The following is a 16568-nucleotide window of genomic DNA, read 5'->3' as shown; positions in this document are numbered from 1 at the left end:
AGAATCACATTGAGTGCATGCTCTACTCAAGCTCCAACCATGGCCATGCCTCATCCACAACAGGTGGCGCTTCCTTAGGCTCCAGTCCAAGTACCTGTTGCATCACAGATGGACCTCCTCTGATGAACAGAAGAGTAGGGAAAATATCTGGAGAACCCCGCCTAGGAAGGACATCAAGGGGCTCACAAAATTGCTATGTGCAGGCCCTGAACCATGATGATGAAATGTTGTCGTTGGCCCAACTCCCGGCACAAATGCCTCGAATGACAGACCAAATAATCACCTTCATCGAGGATGATGCTCGGAGAGTACACTTTTATCACCATGATCTGTTGGTTATCGAGTGCCATATTTAAAAAAAAATGGTAGCTCAGATCCTTGTGGATAACGGGAGTTCCATGAACAACCTGTTCAAGTTAGCCTTCGAGAAGATCGGGTTGATGACAAGCGACCTTTCCCCGTGCACCTCAACACTTTACAGGTTCTCAAGTGAAGGTTTGATTCCCATGGGGCAGATCAAGCTGAAAATGACACTTGGAGAAGTGCCTTGCCAGACCTTCAAATACTGCACCTTTGTGGTGGTGGATTGCTCCTCCGCCTATAATGTCATCCTGAGATGTCTGGCTCTTGTGGGATTTAGAGCGGTCACCTGTATTCACCACTTGTGGATGAAGTTTCCCATGGAGGCAGGAATTGGCACAGCTTGTGGGGACCAGAAAGAGGCCGGTAAATGTTATAATGTGTCGTTGAAACATCTAGTGATTGAGGTTAAAGCGGTAGCCCCCAAGCTACCTTTTGTAAAGGAAGTGGAGGTCCATGCTATTCTAGAAGAATTGGAGTCCAACAAGTTGGACCCCAGGGTTGGAGATGATAGGAATATTGAACCCATGGAGGAAGCTGAAGAAGTTGCCCTCAATAGCTCCAACCTAGAAAGAAAGAAAAAGGTCAGGAAGAACCTCAAGGCAGAGATCCGAGAAGCATTGGTGATCTTTCTCTAGAAGTACTGGGACATATTTTCTTGGTCTCACACAGACATGATAGGTATTGACCCTAACATCACCTGTCAAGCCTTGAACATAGACCCAAATGTTTCTCGGGTGCAACAGAAAAGGAGGACAATGGACTTGACAAGGGAGGTGACCTTTAATGCAGAAGTCGACAAGCATGGCTTTATACGGGATGCCCAATACCCCAAGTGGGTGTCAAATCAGGTGCTGGTCCCAATGCCTAACGATACCAGGAGATCATGTATTAACTTCTTTGACCTTAACAAGGACTGTCCAAAAGACTGCTTCCCATTGCCAAAGATTGATCAGATGGTTGATGCCACCTCCGCGTATGAGCTCATCTCATTCATGGATGCCTATTCGGGTTATAATCAGATCTCCATGCATTTCATTGACCAGGAGAACACTAGCTTCCGAACAAATAAATGTGTCTACTAATACAAAGTGATGATTTTTGGCTTGAAGAATGTTGGAGCTACATACCAAAGGCTGGTTAAAAAAATGTTCAAAACCATCTTGGTCAGAACGTGGAAGTATACATGGACAACATTCTGCTAAAGTCCAGGACAGCACCCAACCACGTAAAGGATCTAGCAGATGCATTCTTGGTCCTCCGAAGATTCGGGATGAAGTTGAATCCCCAAAAATGCATGTAACATCCCAAATTCGCTAATAAGGCTTAGTTCCATGATTACTGTGCCAAGAGGGCATAATTGGATTTTTATGTGTTAATTGTGATTATACATGTGCAATTAGGTGAATTATATGAATTATAATATGATATGATAGCTTATGCATGCTTAAGTGTATTAAATAAGCTTAAAGACCCATTCTGGTAAAAAGGGACATTTTCATAATTTTGTCTCGTTGAGGGTATATTTGTAATTATACGTGTTATGTGATTGAGATCACATTATTATGTGGATATATTTGAGTTGTTCGGCAAGAAACAACCCCTTTGTGAAATTTATCAAAAAAGTCACAACGGGGTCTAATACCTGGCTCGGGGTGAGCCTAGGGGTAGACCGTATGGATGGATCGCCTTAGATTGTGGGTAAAATGATTTTGTATGAGAAGTTGTGACTCAACATATTAAGTTAACACACTTTTGTTTGTGTGAGCGAGTTATTATAAGAAGGAATATATGCGAAAGGAAATCATACATCTCCGTGGGGCACCTGAGTCGATAGTGTCGGATTGAAACCCTTTATTTATTTCCCAAGTTCTGGAAAGGGTCATAGAGGGCGATGAGTATAATAGTGGGATTTTGAATTATTGGTTACCTTCAGACAGATGTACAACATAAGAGAATAACTCAGACTTTAAGCATTATACTTCGAGTATGTAAGTATTAGAGACATTGAGATAAGTACGGTCCCCTGATTGGATTGTCACGGCAATGAATGTCGGTCGACAGCCGGAGTGACTCTAGATAAGAAATTGTGAGAAAGAAGATGAGAATTACCCATTTCAAGGAACGAATTGAGAGACAAGAAGTATTGTGGTTCTAAAACAGTCCAAAGGACCAATGAAGGTATTAAGGATTGTTAGAGCATGAGTATCTGCTTTATTGAAAAGATATAAAAGTTCAAAAATTCAAATATGGGAACATGGAGTTCCAGGATAGGAGCCCTTGTGCCTCTCTGAGTATTGTTGATTAAAAGATAATACAATTTAGAAAGAAAGAGAAGATTGACTCTAGGTTTGTTAAACTTTTGACATCCTAACAAGGATTAGGCCAGGGGCCTACAGATTTTCCTTACCCCAACATGGACGGAGGTTCATAAGGTGTTGCAGGTGTCGATGCTAAGGAAAGACGTGTCAAGTACTACATCTGTTTTAGTTAAGTGACCCCAGAATTACAGTGGGACTTATTGCGTAAAGAGAAGCCAGTGGAAATCCTAGATAGAAAGGGTAAATTCTTAGGGAATAAGACTATTACTTTAGTAAGATAGTTACAAAGAAATAACAAGGTAAGGAACTTAACTCCAAAGTTAGAGTCAGATATGCGGGACCAATATTCCGAGATGTGTGAATTGTTGGGAAAACTTATTCAGGATCTTGTTTATTGTCATGTAGATCTTATATTAAACAAATTAATATGAGAAAACCTAGAACATGTTTCTAAAATTGAATTCAAACAGAAATAATGATAAGAACACATACATTATACGCAACGGAATGAATGATTCCTTCCTTTAGTTTCTCTAACCCTTGTATCCTTTCTGTCGCAGGGTATCACCAAGAAACTGAACCGTTCTTCAATTTTCTTCACAACCTTCCAAAGTATCCTTAGAATCACCTAGACTAAAGTGGGAAATTCTCAACACATGAGATAGATACAGAGAGAAGAATTGAAAATAATATTGAGGCTTAGAAAAGGACTTATGCTGTAAAGAGAATCTTCTGATCAGCCCTATGTCAAACCTAGAGCATCAAGACTAGATCTTCTGATCTTCTCAAAATCTTGTATTTTCATCTCTCACATAGCATTCCTTTTATAGGCTCAATAATGTCATTTATTTAATTAAAAAAATCAATAAAATAATATCCAATACCTATTTCAAAATTAGCATGGACTTTAGGCCCGTGAAATTTCTCTTTTAATTATAAGCTTGTTGGACTTAAAATCAAGGCCCATATTATTTTCTATTGACTAATTAATTAAACAATTATTTTAAATCCTTTATCAAATTAATTATTTATAATTTGAACTTTGGTTTAAACTTATTTATTAATTTAGATACCAATTCATCTTAATTGATAAATATGCCCTAATTTCTCTTTTCTTCTCTAAATTACATAACTCTATGAAACTATCCAAAATTGACCTAGTCAACTTTGATAATTCTGATTGATAATTAAATCAATTAATTGAGACTGTCTAGATGGTTTTATCCTAGGTACAGTGGGGACCATGTGCCTATGAAATCAAGCTCCAATAAGTTATCATAAATTTAACAAATAAATTTACTAACTTATTAATTCCTTGTGACTCCACTAAAGACTTAGAATTGCACTCTCGAATTCATAGAACGCTCTATGAGCAATATAGATACGATATTAATAATCCATTGTTACAACTATAATTGTCACTTAATCCTCTATAGACGGTCTATGTTGAGATGGGACTAAAATACCATTTTACCCCTCATTGTATTTTATCATTAAAACACTTAGTTCCTTGTAAATGATATTTCAGTAAACTAATATTAATTACATAAATGAGATCTCTATCAATTAGCACCTTGAACCAAACTAAAAGGAAACCATCATTTCACTTTTTCATCAAAAGCTATAGATGTTCATATCTATGACTAACACTCCCACTCAATTATACTACCGAGTTCCCAAGATGTAAGTATGGCTAGTACGTAGCGTAAGCTGGTAATGAACAAGTCAAAGAACTCAAATAATACAATTAGTTAGAATACTAAGCACTCAAAATTGAGATTGAATTGACCTATGGTTAACTATATGATATGACTAGAATAGATAATAACGGTATGTTTACTTATCATATCTACTGTCAATATCAATTCTGTCTGATATAACAAATACATCCGATCTTATCTGCTTTGCTAATGTTCTGGAAAGAACATAACACTGCGATGTGTAAGTAGATCATATCATAGATTGGCAAGTTAGTGTAAATCCTGTGCACTAGCTAATCTTAGGACTAACTTATTTTGAACATATAATCATATTTATATTCCAATGTGATTACGTCACTATAAATATGATTAGCTATATGCATTTAATAGAAGTTTATATTAAATAAACAATCATGAGATTACATTAAAATGAGATTGACCAAGTCAAAAATTGATTTCTAACTTTTATTGATAATAAAATGAGATTACAAAGAAATTGGCTTTTAATTAGGGCATAAAACCCGAACATGAATAAATTTCGAGGATGAAATTTCGATAAGGATGGGATAGTTATAACGTCCCAAATTCGCTAATAAGGCTTAGTGCCTTTATTACTTTGCCAAGAGGGTATAATTGGATTTTTATGTGTTAATTGTGATTATACATGTGCAATTAGGTGAATTATATGAGTTATATTATGATATGACAGGTTATGCATGTTTAAGTGTATTAAATGTGCTTATAGGCCCAATTCTGTTAAAAGGGGGCGTTTTTGTAATTTTGACCTACTGAGGATATATTTGTAATTATACGTGTTATGTGATTGAGATCACATTATTATGTGGATATATTTGAGTTATTCGGCAGGAAATGACCCTTTTGAGCAATTTAGCGAAAAAGTCATAAGGGGTCTAATACCCGGCTCGGGGTGAGCCTAGGGTTATTTTAGTAACTTAGTACATTATCAGGGTTTATCGGGGATTGGGAATTTATTTGGTGATTATTTGGGTATGTCAGGATTCTAGGTATAATTTGAGGTTTAGTGAGAATTGGTATCAAATTACTAAAATGCCCTTGGGGGCTTTGAGGAGAGGCTTAGTAGATAGAGGTATTTTAGTCTTTTACTAGGGGCATAGTTTAAGACTTAGTCACTAGAGTTCTGTAGAAGCTAAGGAAGAAAACAGAACAAAAACAACTCAATCACCTCATCTCTCTCTATCTCGTTTTCCTCTATCTGTTGAGGCATGTAGGGATGTTTTAATTTTTGGAGAAGAATTGCTAGGGAATTGAGGGCATGGGCAGGAATTTGGATTAGGAGCAGCTTAGGATCAAAGTGCTCAGTAGAGGTAAGGTTTTATGCTCTATTTTGGGTGAATTTTCTACTTGGTTTATTTGTGTTTTTTAGCTTAGAAGCTCAAGATGGATTTTCGGTATTAAGCGAATTTCGGTTATGTTTTTAGTGTTTGTGTGTTGTTTAAAATGGGTTATAATGATTTTGTGGCTTAGTTTTGGCCTTGTGACTCCATTGGGATGAGTTTTGGTAGATTTTTTCTGGAGGAAATTCCTGGGAAATGTTGGAAACCTGAGTTCGCGGGGTGGCGTTGCGACGCTGTTCTTGGAATGTTGCATCCCGCATGAACTTAGAGGCTAGAGCGGTTCTCTAAATCACCTTAGTGTCGCAGTTCTTAGTGGGCTGCACCGCAGCGCATGTCTAGGGAAATCAGGGTCAGGGCTCTCTGACTAGTAGAGAGTCGCGACACTTAGTGAGGGGCGTCGCGACTCAAATTGGGGTTATTGGCCTAGATAGGTTTCAGGTGGTGGGAACTCATACCTAAGGGCTCGAGAAGGATTATACTACCCTGTTTAGTAGAATTCGAGGTTCTAGGGGTTAGGAATCAGCTCATAAACCTTTATTTACTCTATATTGATGGATATCCTTTATTATTGTTATGCTTATTTTCCTTGAATTACCTGTTAATGTATGTATGACTGATGCTTGGCCATCGCATTGAGCGTGAGGCTAATCGGCAAAGCATGTGGAATGCTAGTCGTGAAGGCAAGTTTATTTGGGGTTGAGGCCCCTACTTTCCCGGCATGAACCGTGAGCTGAGTGCCCACGTATGCACATCGCTCAGTTGAGCCACTCGGCTGGGCTACTTAATTTATCTTATGACTAAGATGAGTATTCTTTTGTAAACAATAAAATTAGTGTACAAGTTATATGATTGGAATGATTCCATCTATTGTTTGTGAAACGTGTGAGTACTATTTTGAGTATTTGTATTATTGTTATACTCTATGCAGTTTTCTTGCTGAGCCTTGGCTCATAAGTGCTCTATGGTGCAGGTAAAGGCAAGAGTAAGTTAGACCAGCCATGAGTTGGAGAACTTGAGGGGCGGTGTGTACATATGCAGCCTGCTCGACTGCCACGGCTAGGATTGCCTGGGAGGAACTAGGGTTGAACCCTGTTTTTCCGCTTAGGATGACTAGTTTGTATTTCATTTGTTCTCTATCAGTTTGTAAACACTTTTTGGGATCCCATGTACAAACAAACACTTTTAATGAAAATTGATTACCTCGTTGACCAAAATTTTTAATACATAACCTCAGTTTAGTTCTTTGTTACACATTTAAGTCCAAATGGCTCACTTAGCGAGTTAAGCACCATTTTAAAGACACAGTGTAACGATCTTGGCTAACCAAGGTATTGCAACGTGGTATCAGAGCGGTCTAGGGTGAAGGATTCCTAAAGACTGGCCGCGCATGTACCCTTATGGCTAAAGATAAGTTTGAGTCACAGTTTGGTATCCAATAAAGTGATTATGTGCTTAATTGCTTAATTGAACATATGTGCCTTATCAGCATGCTAGAATAGAGCGCATGACCTATATATATATCTTGTGGGAGCAAGGCCTATTAATTGATGCATGAACGTCATAAACCTGTGTTCTAGTATGAATATTGTATGTGGTTGTTGTGTTGTTTGGTTCTGTTTGTGGGATAGTTATGGATATGATTAGCATGTCTGATAGGTTAAGTCATTGACTATAGATAGACTCGGAAGTTATGTATCCAAGGCAGTCAATTGGATCAAGCAGTGTTAATATCGAGGCTGCAGATGATAATCAAGGCCAAAACCCTCCATCTTCCCCCTGGAATTGGCAATAGATGTTTACTATCATGCAAGCAAGATTGCAGAGGCAAGAGGAAGAGATTAAGTGGCTGAGAAGGCATGTTATGCCAGGGAACGCTGCTCTTTTTGCTTTGCCAGTAGAGGCACCCGTTTTGGCTTTACCTGGGGGTGAGAACAAATGAGAACTACAGTATGAAAGATTCTAGAAGCATTATCCTCCAGCTTTTAAGGGAGGCCTAGATCCGTTCAGAGCTGAACAATGGATGGACATGATTAGATCCATTCTTTACTATATGGGAGTGGTAGGAAATGATAGAGTGGTTTGTGCCACGTGCATATTGCTGGAAGATGCCCGAATGTGGTAGGAAGTGGTTTCCCAGACCCAGAATGTTGTCATGATGGGTTGGGAAGAATTCAGACAATTGTTCAATGAGAGGTATTATTGTGTCGCAATTCAAATTGCAAAGACCAGCAAGTTTATGAACTTGGTTCAGGGTAGTAAGACAGTGACAAAATATGTCAATGAATTTGATGGGTTGGCCAAATTCGATTTTGATTTGGTACCAGTAGATGCGGCCCAGAAGGAGCGATTCATTCGAGGATTGAACTCTTGGGTAGCCCAGAGCGTTAGGATCACTCCAGTACATGAGATTTCTACCTACGCTCAGGCAGTAGGGAGGGCCCTTGCTATCAAAGATGCAAGGGATGAGATATGGAGTGAGAGCGTCATAGAGCAAGATGCTCGGACAATGGTACCCCCATTTGTAGGATCTGGTAGGGGCGGAGGCCCTAGTAACCAAAAAAGAAAGACCTCTGACAGTTCTAATACTCCTGGTCCCGACAGGAGGGATCATGGTACACATGGTGGCCACCAGGGTGGCAACAAGGCCTGGAAAGGTTATCAAGTATGTGCCATGTGCATGAGATGCCATCTGAGAGAATGTCGAGTGAAGACATGCTTTCTATGTGGAATAGTTGGGCACTTAAAGAAGGATTGCCCGAGATCGAAGAAAAAAGAATTAAGGAGTGCAAATATCTTGACTCCAACTCGAGTGTCTGCCTCGACGCCGTCAAAGCCTAAGGCTGGTCCCTTAGTGGCGACAAGTTGGCTTTCTAGTTCTCCATCTTTTATATTGTTCTGATTGATTGATATTGCGTATCTCTTAGTATAGGCATAGATGTGTTGTGCATATTATGTGATTCTTACGCTATGGGACTTGGGATTGTAGTGCCTGCCGGGGGAAAAACTGGTAATTTCAAGGAGATGGGTCAGAGTATTACAAGTAGAGAGTTAGCATAAAATTGATTAAGTTGATTATAGGAGACTTAGATATGAATATGAGTATAGCCTAGTTTGCTAAGTAAGGAACAACCATGGATTGTAAGAAAAGATAGTGACTTCTGAGTTTAAAAGGAAATGACTCGTTTGTGTTCACGAGATTCCTATCTATTTTGGTAGGTACCACCAAGGTTATATCAGTTAGACCAGAGGGAAACTAGATTGGCCAGTGAGGTTTCAGATAGGTTTCCCGAGGATTTGTTGGGATTGTTGTCGCGTCTAGGGATTGAGTGTGCTACAGGACTGATGCAGGGATAGAACCGGTATCGGAGACATCATGCAGAATGGCACTAGGTGAGTGGAAAGAATTAAAGGTTCAGTCAAAGAAATTACTCGACTTGGGGAATTATTAGGCGAAGCTTCTCATCACAGGATATGTCAACACCATTTGTTAAGAAGAAGGACAAGTATGTGAAAAAGTGTATTGTATATGGATAACAAAATAAAGTAATGGTCAAGAATAGGTATCCATTGCCAAGGGTGGATGGTTCATTTGTCCAGTTGCAAGGTAAGATAGTATTCTTAGGAATTGACCCTTGATCTAGTTATTACCAGCTGAGGATCAAGGAAAGAGACATTTCAAGAATTACCTCTTGCACCAAGTATTATGTGATGTATCTTCAGTGAAGGCTCTTGAACTGACCAATGTTGCAGCGGTCCGCATAAATATAGAGAGTGCAAGGATGATTTGGATCGATAGAGAATGTTTTGGACTACTTCCCGTTAGAAACAGATTACGAGTAACATTTTTGTTGATATTACAAAAGTTGAGGAAGCGGGGATTATAGGTAAGGCTTCGGAAAGGATGAGTTCCGATTTCTTTAGGTGATGTTCAAGGTCACATTATTGAAAGTGATGGGACCGTGCATGATTTAGTTAAGATATAAGCAGTAAGGAATTTTCTAAATGAACATTTTAGAGGTTAGAAGAACTGTGGGACAGGCGAAACACATCGTCCTTTACTTAAAGCATCTTCAAGGGCTGCCATACTCTTGATTGAATTAACGTATGGACCTAAGGTTTGTTTGAATGGATAATTGCGTACCAAATTTTCAAAAGATGAAATAAGGGTTGATTATCATGCCATGGTGTCAGTATAAGCATGTCGTGGACTGATATACAAGGACGGTATGGTGGATATTGTCCTTGTTTAAAAATAAGGAGTTCATAGTGTGGCACGTCGGTGGCTAGGGTGTACCCGGTGTAAACTGGAAAAGTGATTGTTCATGCTTCACAGTGGTTAAAGGAATAAGAACATAGATGTTTTATATGTGACTTTGAGTTGACAGTAATGTCAAATAGTCGCAGTTAGGGTGAGGCAACAACACTTATGGGGAAGAAAATCATACACTAGAATATAATCTAAAGAGTTTTGTCACCCATAAGGGTTGAACATGAAATAAAGGCATTGGTGAGAACTAGTGAAAGGGCTGGCGATGAAATCCTTTGTTACCTAGGGAAAACTAACGTGGAAGTTGACACCTTGAGTTGGAAAGATCCATGCCAGTTGTATGATTCGCAATGGATTACACCGAAGTCAGATGAGGAAATGACCAGGAATTGTATAGAATATTTGATTGATAATCGGCAGATATACCTCTACAAACAATGAAATACAGAAAGAAAATCTTGTACGAATGGCTAAGAACCCTACTATTTTAACATTGATAGGTTAAGATATGAGGATCAAATACGTGTTATGATGGATGTTGGCATCAAGGTGGAGATTCTGGATGAGTCTTATACCACCCCTCATGCTTGTTGTAACTAGGAATTTTTAATGTATGTTACGATCTAAAATCTGTATACTGGGGGACTCATTTCCTAACCTTTCAGCAAGTGAGGGATGAATATCAGAGGCTAGAGAGGATATTATGACCGTAGGGCATCCCAGAGTTAGTGTGAGTGGATATAATTATGGACCGTATAGATTGATCGCCTTAGATTACGGGTAAAATGATTTTGTATGAGAAGGTGTTATAGGTGTTGATGCTAAGGAAATATTTGTCGAGTACTAAACCTGTTTGGGTTAAGAGACCCCGAAATTACAATGGGACTTATTAGGTACAGAGAAGTCAATGGAAATATTGGATAGAAAGGATAAAGTCTTAAGGAATAAGACTATCACTTTAATAAGAGTGTTACTAAGAAATAACAAGGTAAAGAACTTGACTCCGAAGTTAGAGTCAAATATGTTGGACCAGTATCCTGAGATGTAATGTCCCAGAATATTTACTTAACTAGCTAGACAGTAGTAGTAGTTAGTTTTAGTTTGTAGTATGTTAGATTCCATGGATTTTGGTTCAAGTCGGGACTTAGTAGGACACTCGTAGCAATAGTTATGGATTTTATAAGTTTAACTTATAGTTTAGAAATATTAATTATATCATAAGGTTTAATTTTTTTTTAGTAGTTATGATTATTATAGTATAGTATAGGATTATGATATTAGTAGTCTTGTTTGGGGAAAATGGGGTGATTTCATAAGAATAAATTATTTATGATATTATTAAAAAGTGTTATGGATCGAGCATACATAAAGCCCAAAAGCCCAATAATGGTATAAAGATGGTCTAAATCAAAATCTTACAGCTTCAGTTATGTTGATTTTACTATAGGTGAGTTTAGAGTTACGAGATTTAGGAAACTAGAAGTTAGGATTCTATTTTATTTAAATTTAAATTTGGATTATAGTTAGAATGAAATTAAGTATTTTTATTTTTAAATAAAAGAAAGTTTTAGAAACTCTAGAACCTTCCAAGAAACATTAAGAGCATGACGCTTGTCATAATCATGTTTATTTAAGGATTTAATAAAAGAAAGTTCTAGAAACTCTAGAACCTTCTAGAACCACTAAGTGCATTACACTTGTCATAATCATGTTTATTTAAGGATTTAAGTATTTTTTTAATAGGATAATTTCACTCCTCAAACTCTATAAATAGGACCCAGTGCTCAGCCATTTTCTTCATTCTTCAAGTTGTGTTCATAGCCTTCATGCTGCTAGGATTTCTATAGAGTGATACACTTGGGTTTTGGGGAATAAAAGCTTTATCATCTCAAGCTTTATAAACACTTGGGTAGTGAGATAAAGTGTGTTTTCGATATTGAAGTTTAGATCAGTTCTAGTTCATCCAAGGTAATATTATTCATAAGTTCTATTCTTTATGATTCATTAGTTTTCCTTAAGTCTCTTTCAGATCCTAACTTCTGTTTATGGTTTCGTGGTTAGGTATTTAATTTCTTTGAACTTAAGGTTTCTTGTTGGTAAGTTTCATCTTGGTGGTTTAGTTCATTTCTTTATCATCTCTTTCTTTAGAATTACTCACATTCTTATTGTTGGTTTTAGGAGTGTTCCAAATCCTGTCCTTGTTCTCATATCTCGGTTTTTTGTAAGGGAAATAGGATAGTGTTTATATGCTTATATGTTATGATATGCTTATGTTATAATATGTTATTTGTTATGATATATGATTATGTCTTGTAGTCCTTGGGGCTCATAGTTGCTTAGCTAGCGAACCTCAATGTATTTTGAGGCTTATAGTTGCTTAGCTAGCAAACCCCAATGTTTTTATGTTGCTTGGGGCTCATAGTTGCTTAGCTAGCAAACCTCAGTATATTTTGAGGCTTATAGTTGCTTGGCTAGCAAACCCCAATGTTTTTATGTTGCTTGGGGCTCATAGTTGCTTAGCTAGCAAACCTCAATATATTTTGAGGCTTATAGTTGCTTAGCTAGCGAACCCCAATGTCTACCATGGGCATGGGTTAGAGTTGTGATATATGTTTTATAGTATATGTTTTGATATAGTCTTATGTTTATGTTTTATGTTATATGATTGATTAGTAGATTTTCCTTGCTGAGCATTAGGCTCACTCCTTTATTTTTAGTGTGATGCAGGAAAATAGATACGAAGGCAGAAGGATTCTTGGAAGCTTGGCATGTGTGTTGAGGCTGAATGGAATGAATGGGCTGTATGTCGATTTGAGGACGACGTTATTTTTAGTCTTTTAAATTATGTTTTTACGTATTTTTCGCATTTTGTTTTGTAAACAATTTCATTTAATTTAAAGTTATGTTTTATTTTTAAACAATGGGATCCCATACACACATTTATGTATTTCGAATATTTACTTTGGAATTTTTAATAAAGTTACGAATATTTCTTATGTATGTTCTCTTCAAAGTAGTAGCTATGTCTAGTAGTTTTAATGGTCCAAGGTCTTAGAAATAGTAGGGTCATTACAGTTGGTATCAGAGCAATGGTCCATTTGCATGAAGTTCTCCTTGATACACACACTCAAGCTCCGAATCTAACCGCCAATGTAAGTGTTTATGTTATAGTTGTTATGTTTATGTGTTTAGTTAACGTTTTAGCCCTTATGTTTTTAGTTAAGAATATTTGTAAATTAGTTTATTTTATTTATTATCTTTGCATTTATGATTGTATTTAGTGAAAACCTTTTTCCAAATAAATATCATTGTTATTTTTTGATGACATGTATGAGTTTGATTTTCTTTTACAATCATAATAAATAATGACCAAGTTCGATGAGGGTGGATGCAAATCAATGGACCAGGTTCTATATTGAGAGATAGGGGGCCATAGTAGTGGGAACGATTTTACTGATCCCAGCCCTCCCTCAATATGGTTAACTTTGGAACAACGACAAGTTTCGAGCCTGAGAATTTAGTCATATAGGATGATTAGAAACAGACTTAGAAAATAATAAAGATGGCTTATTTTTCTAAGTAAAGAAACACACCTTAATGATAAAGAAGGCTTATATAATTTTTTTCATAAGAAACCATAATTAATAGGTCCGAGTTATGTTTGTTATGATTAAGTTTTGCCTTAGAGCCTATTAGGGTAAGTTCTAGCATGTTCTCGACTGTTAGAACTTTTACTAAAGATGTCGCTCAGAAGGTCTGCACGCACCAATGTCAATGCCTCCAACACCGCTCCTGAGAGCAATGAAGCCCCTCCAGTTCGCAGAAGGGGAGTGCGTGCTACTGCCAACCGAAATGCATCGCCGCTGCCGCAGTAGGTTGACAACACCACAAAAATTTCCAAGCTACAATAGCAAGTTGAGAAATTACTGCAGAAACAGCGACAATAGGCTCAGACTCAGACTCAGCCTCCGCCTCAGTCGCAACCGCAGAAAATGGCTACAACACCCCATCAAGTAGGTCCTTATGGGGGATGGCCAATGGCAAACTATGCGCCATACCCAGCTCAGCACATGGAGCCAATCTACGAGTGGTTTCATAAGCAACACGCTCCGAACTTTGAAGCAACAAGAGACCCCTTCAAGGTAGAAGAATGCCTCAGAAATGTGGAGCCGATCCTAGCGCACATGAATCTTTGCAACGCTGACTGCATATCCTGGATTTTTTCTCTGCTCAAGAAGGATGCTAGAATATGGTGGAACTTAGTTTAGCAGACTCAAGATGTGACCACCATGACTTGGACCAGATTTGTGGAGTTGTTCCACAAAAAGTAATACAACTCAGCTGTCATCGCTACAAAAGTCAAGGAGTTCCCTGGTCTGAAGAAAGGGAACTTATCAGTAGCAGAGTATGCTCGGCAGTTCGACCGACTAGCCAAATTTGCACCAGAGATGGTCCCAACTGACTTTCTGAGGGTTAACAAGTTCGTTAGAGGACTTAGACCAAAGATTAAGTTAGGGGTTAACCTAGAAAACCCGGGAAATACTACTTATGCCGATGTTCTAGAAACGGTGATAGAAGTAGAAAGTCTTCAAGCGAATGTTAGTAAAAAGGAGGCCAGTAAGCCTGAGCCTACACAGCAAGGTCATCCTCAGAATGGTCGGAACAACAACCATAAAAGCCATCAGTCCAGCAATAATAATGGTCAGAAGAGACGGCATCCTGACAATAAGCATTCCGATAAAAGGGCACGAAAAAACAACGGAGGTAATAAGCCAGGTTATGTAGAATACCCACAACATGCTAAGTGCCAAAAAAAACATCCTGGTGAATGTTGTGCAAATACCAAGGGATGCTACAATTGTGGCCAGGAAGGACACCAGAAGAGAGAATGTCCCCAGCTCAAGACAGAGGAGAAAATGGACAACAAGATGGTTCCTGCCAGGGTCTTTGCCTTAACCCAGGGAGAAGTTGACGCTATCAATAAAGTGGTCACAAGTCAGATTCCTATCCTCGATAGTATATGTTCTAGTATTGTTTGATTCAGGAACAACATACTCGTATATCTTGTTAGGAATGATAGAGAAATTAGACAAACCTTGTAGAACTAGGTTTGTGACATAGTTGCCTTTGGGTGAAGTAGTCCTATCATCATGGATAGTACGAGGCGTACCGGTCAAAATTAAGGACGTAGAACTAGAAGGAGACCTGATAGAACTGGAGATCAAAGACTTTGACGTGATACTAGGAATGGACTGGCTAGCAAGGCATGACGCAACCATCGACTGCAGACATAAGCAAGTAATGTTCGAGACTCCTAACGGTCAGAGACTATGCTTTATGGGAAAGGTTTTAGGACTACGTACGCTGCTTATTTCATCTTTCAAAGCTCAGAGGATGATAGAAAAAGGATGTCACACATTCTTAGCCAACGTCATGGATGTGGTAAAGGAAACACCACTAAAGGTTGGAGACGTTTGCATTATAAAGGAATTCCCAGAGGTATTTCTTGACGACATACCAGGATTACCGCCGACTCGGGAAATTGAATTCACAATCGAACTAGTACCGGGCACCGAGCCTATCTCCAAGGCACCATACCGGATGGCACCTACCGAACTGAAGGAGTTAAAGACACAGTTAGAAGAACTCTTAAACTTGGGAATCATTAGACTGATCCATTCACCATGGGGAGCACCGGTTCTATTTGTGAAGAAGAAGGACGGAAGTATGCGGATGTGCATAGATTACCACGAGCTAAATAAAGTGACAATTAAGAATAAGTACCCGCTACCGAATTGACAACTTGATTGATCAACTTCGAGGAGCAACCATATTTTCAAAGATTGATCTACGGTCCGGGTATCATCAGCTCAAGGTACGGGAAGAGGATATTCCTAAGACAGCTTTTAGAACTCGTTATAGGCATTACGAGTTTCTAGTTTTGTCTTTTGGTCTTACCAACGCTCCAAGCGCGTTTATGGATTAATGAATAGGGTCTTTTGGACAAATTTGTCATAGTATTCATCGACGATATCTTGGTGTACTCAAAGGATGAAGCTGAGCACGAGAAACATTTAGGGATGACCTTGTTACTTTATGCCAAGTTTACAAAATGTAAATTTTGACTTTCCCAAGTAGTTTTCCTCGGGCACATAGTATCCAAGGAAGGAGTTGTTGTAGACCCATTTAAACTAGAGGTTGTGAAGGATTGGCCAAGACCAAAGAACGCGTCAAAGGTAAGAAGTTTTCTGGGACTAGCAGGTTATTATTGGAGGTTTGTAGTTGTAACACCCTACTACCTTAGAGCCATTACTAGGTGAGTTTAAAATGTGCAATTACTCGTGTTGACGCGGTTCTTCGCCAACAGGTAATTAAGAGAGAGAGAGAAGAGGATTAGTGCCAAATATAGAATCGTAACAGATATAAGATCTTAGTGAATGAAATAGGTGACTCGAGACACGTTTTTAAGTGGTTCAAAGGTTAAAATCCTTTTACTCCACTAGTCAATATTATTGATATATTCTGGGTATTTTTGTTACAAAGT

This window comes from Humulus lupulus, chromosome 6, assembly GCF_963169125.1.
Source record: "Humulus lupulus chromosome 6, drHumLupu1.1, whole genome shotgun sequence".
NCBI lineage: Eukaryota > Viridiplantae > Streptophyta > Magnoliopsida > Rosales > Cannabaceae > Humulus > Humulus lupulus.
The sequence above is the reverse complement of the archived record's forward strand: the minus strand, read 5'-3'. Positions refer to the sequence as shown.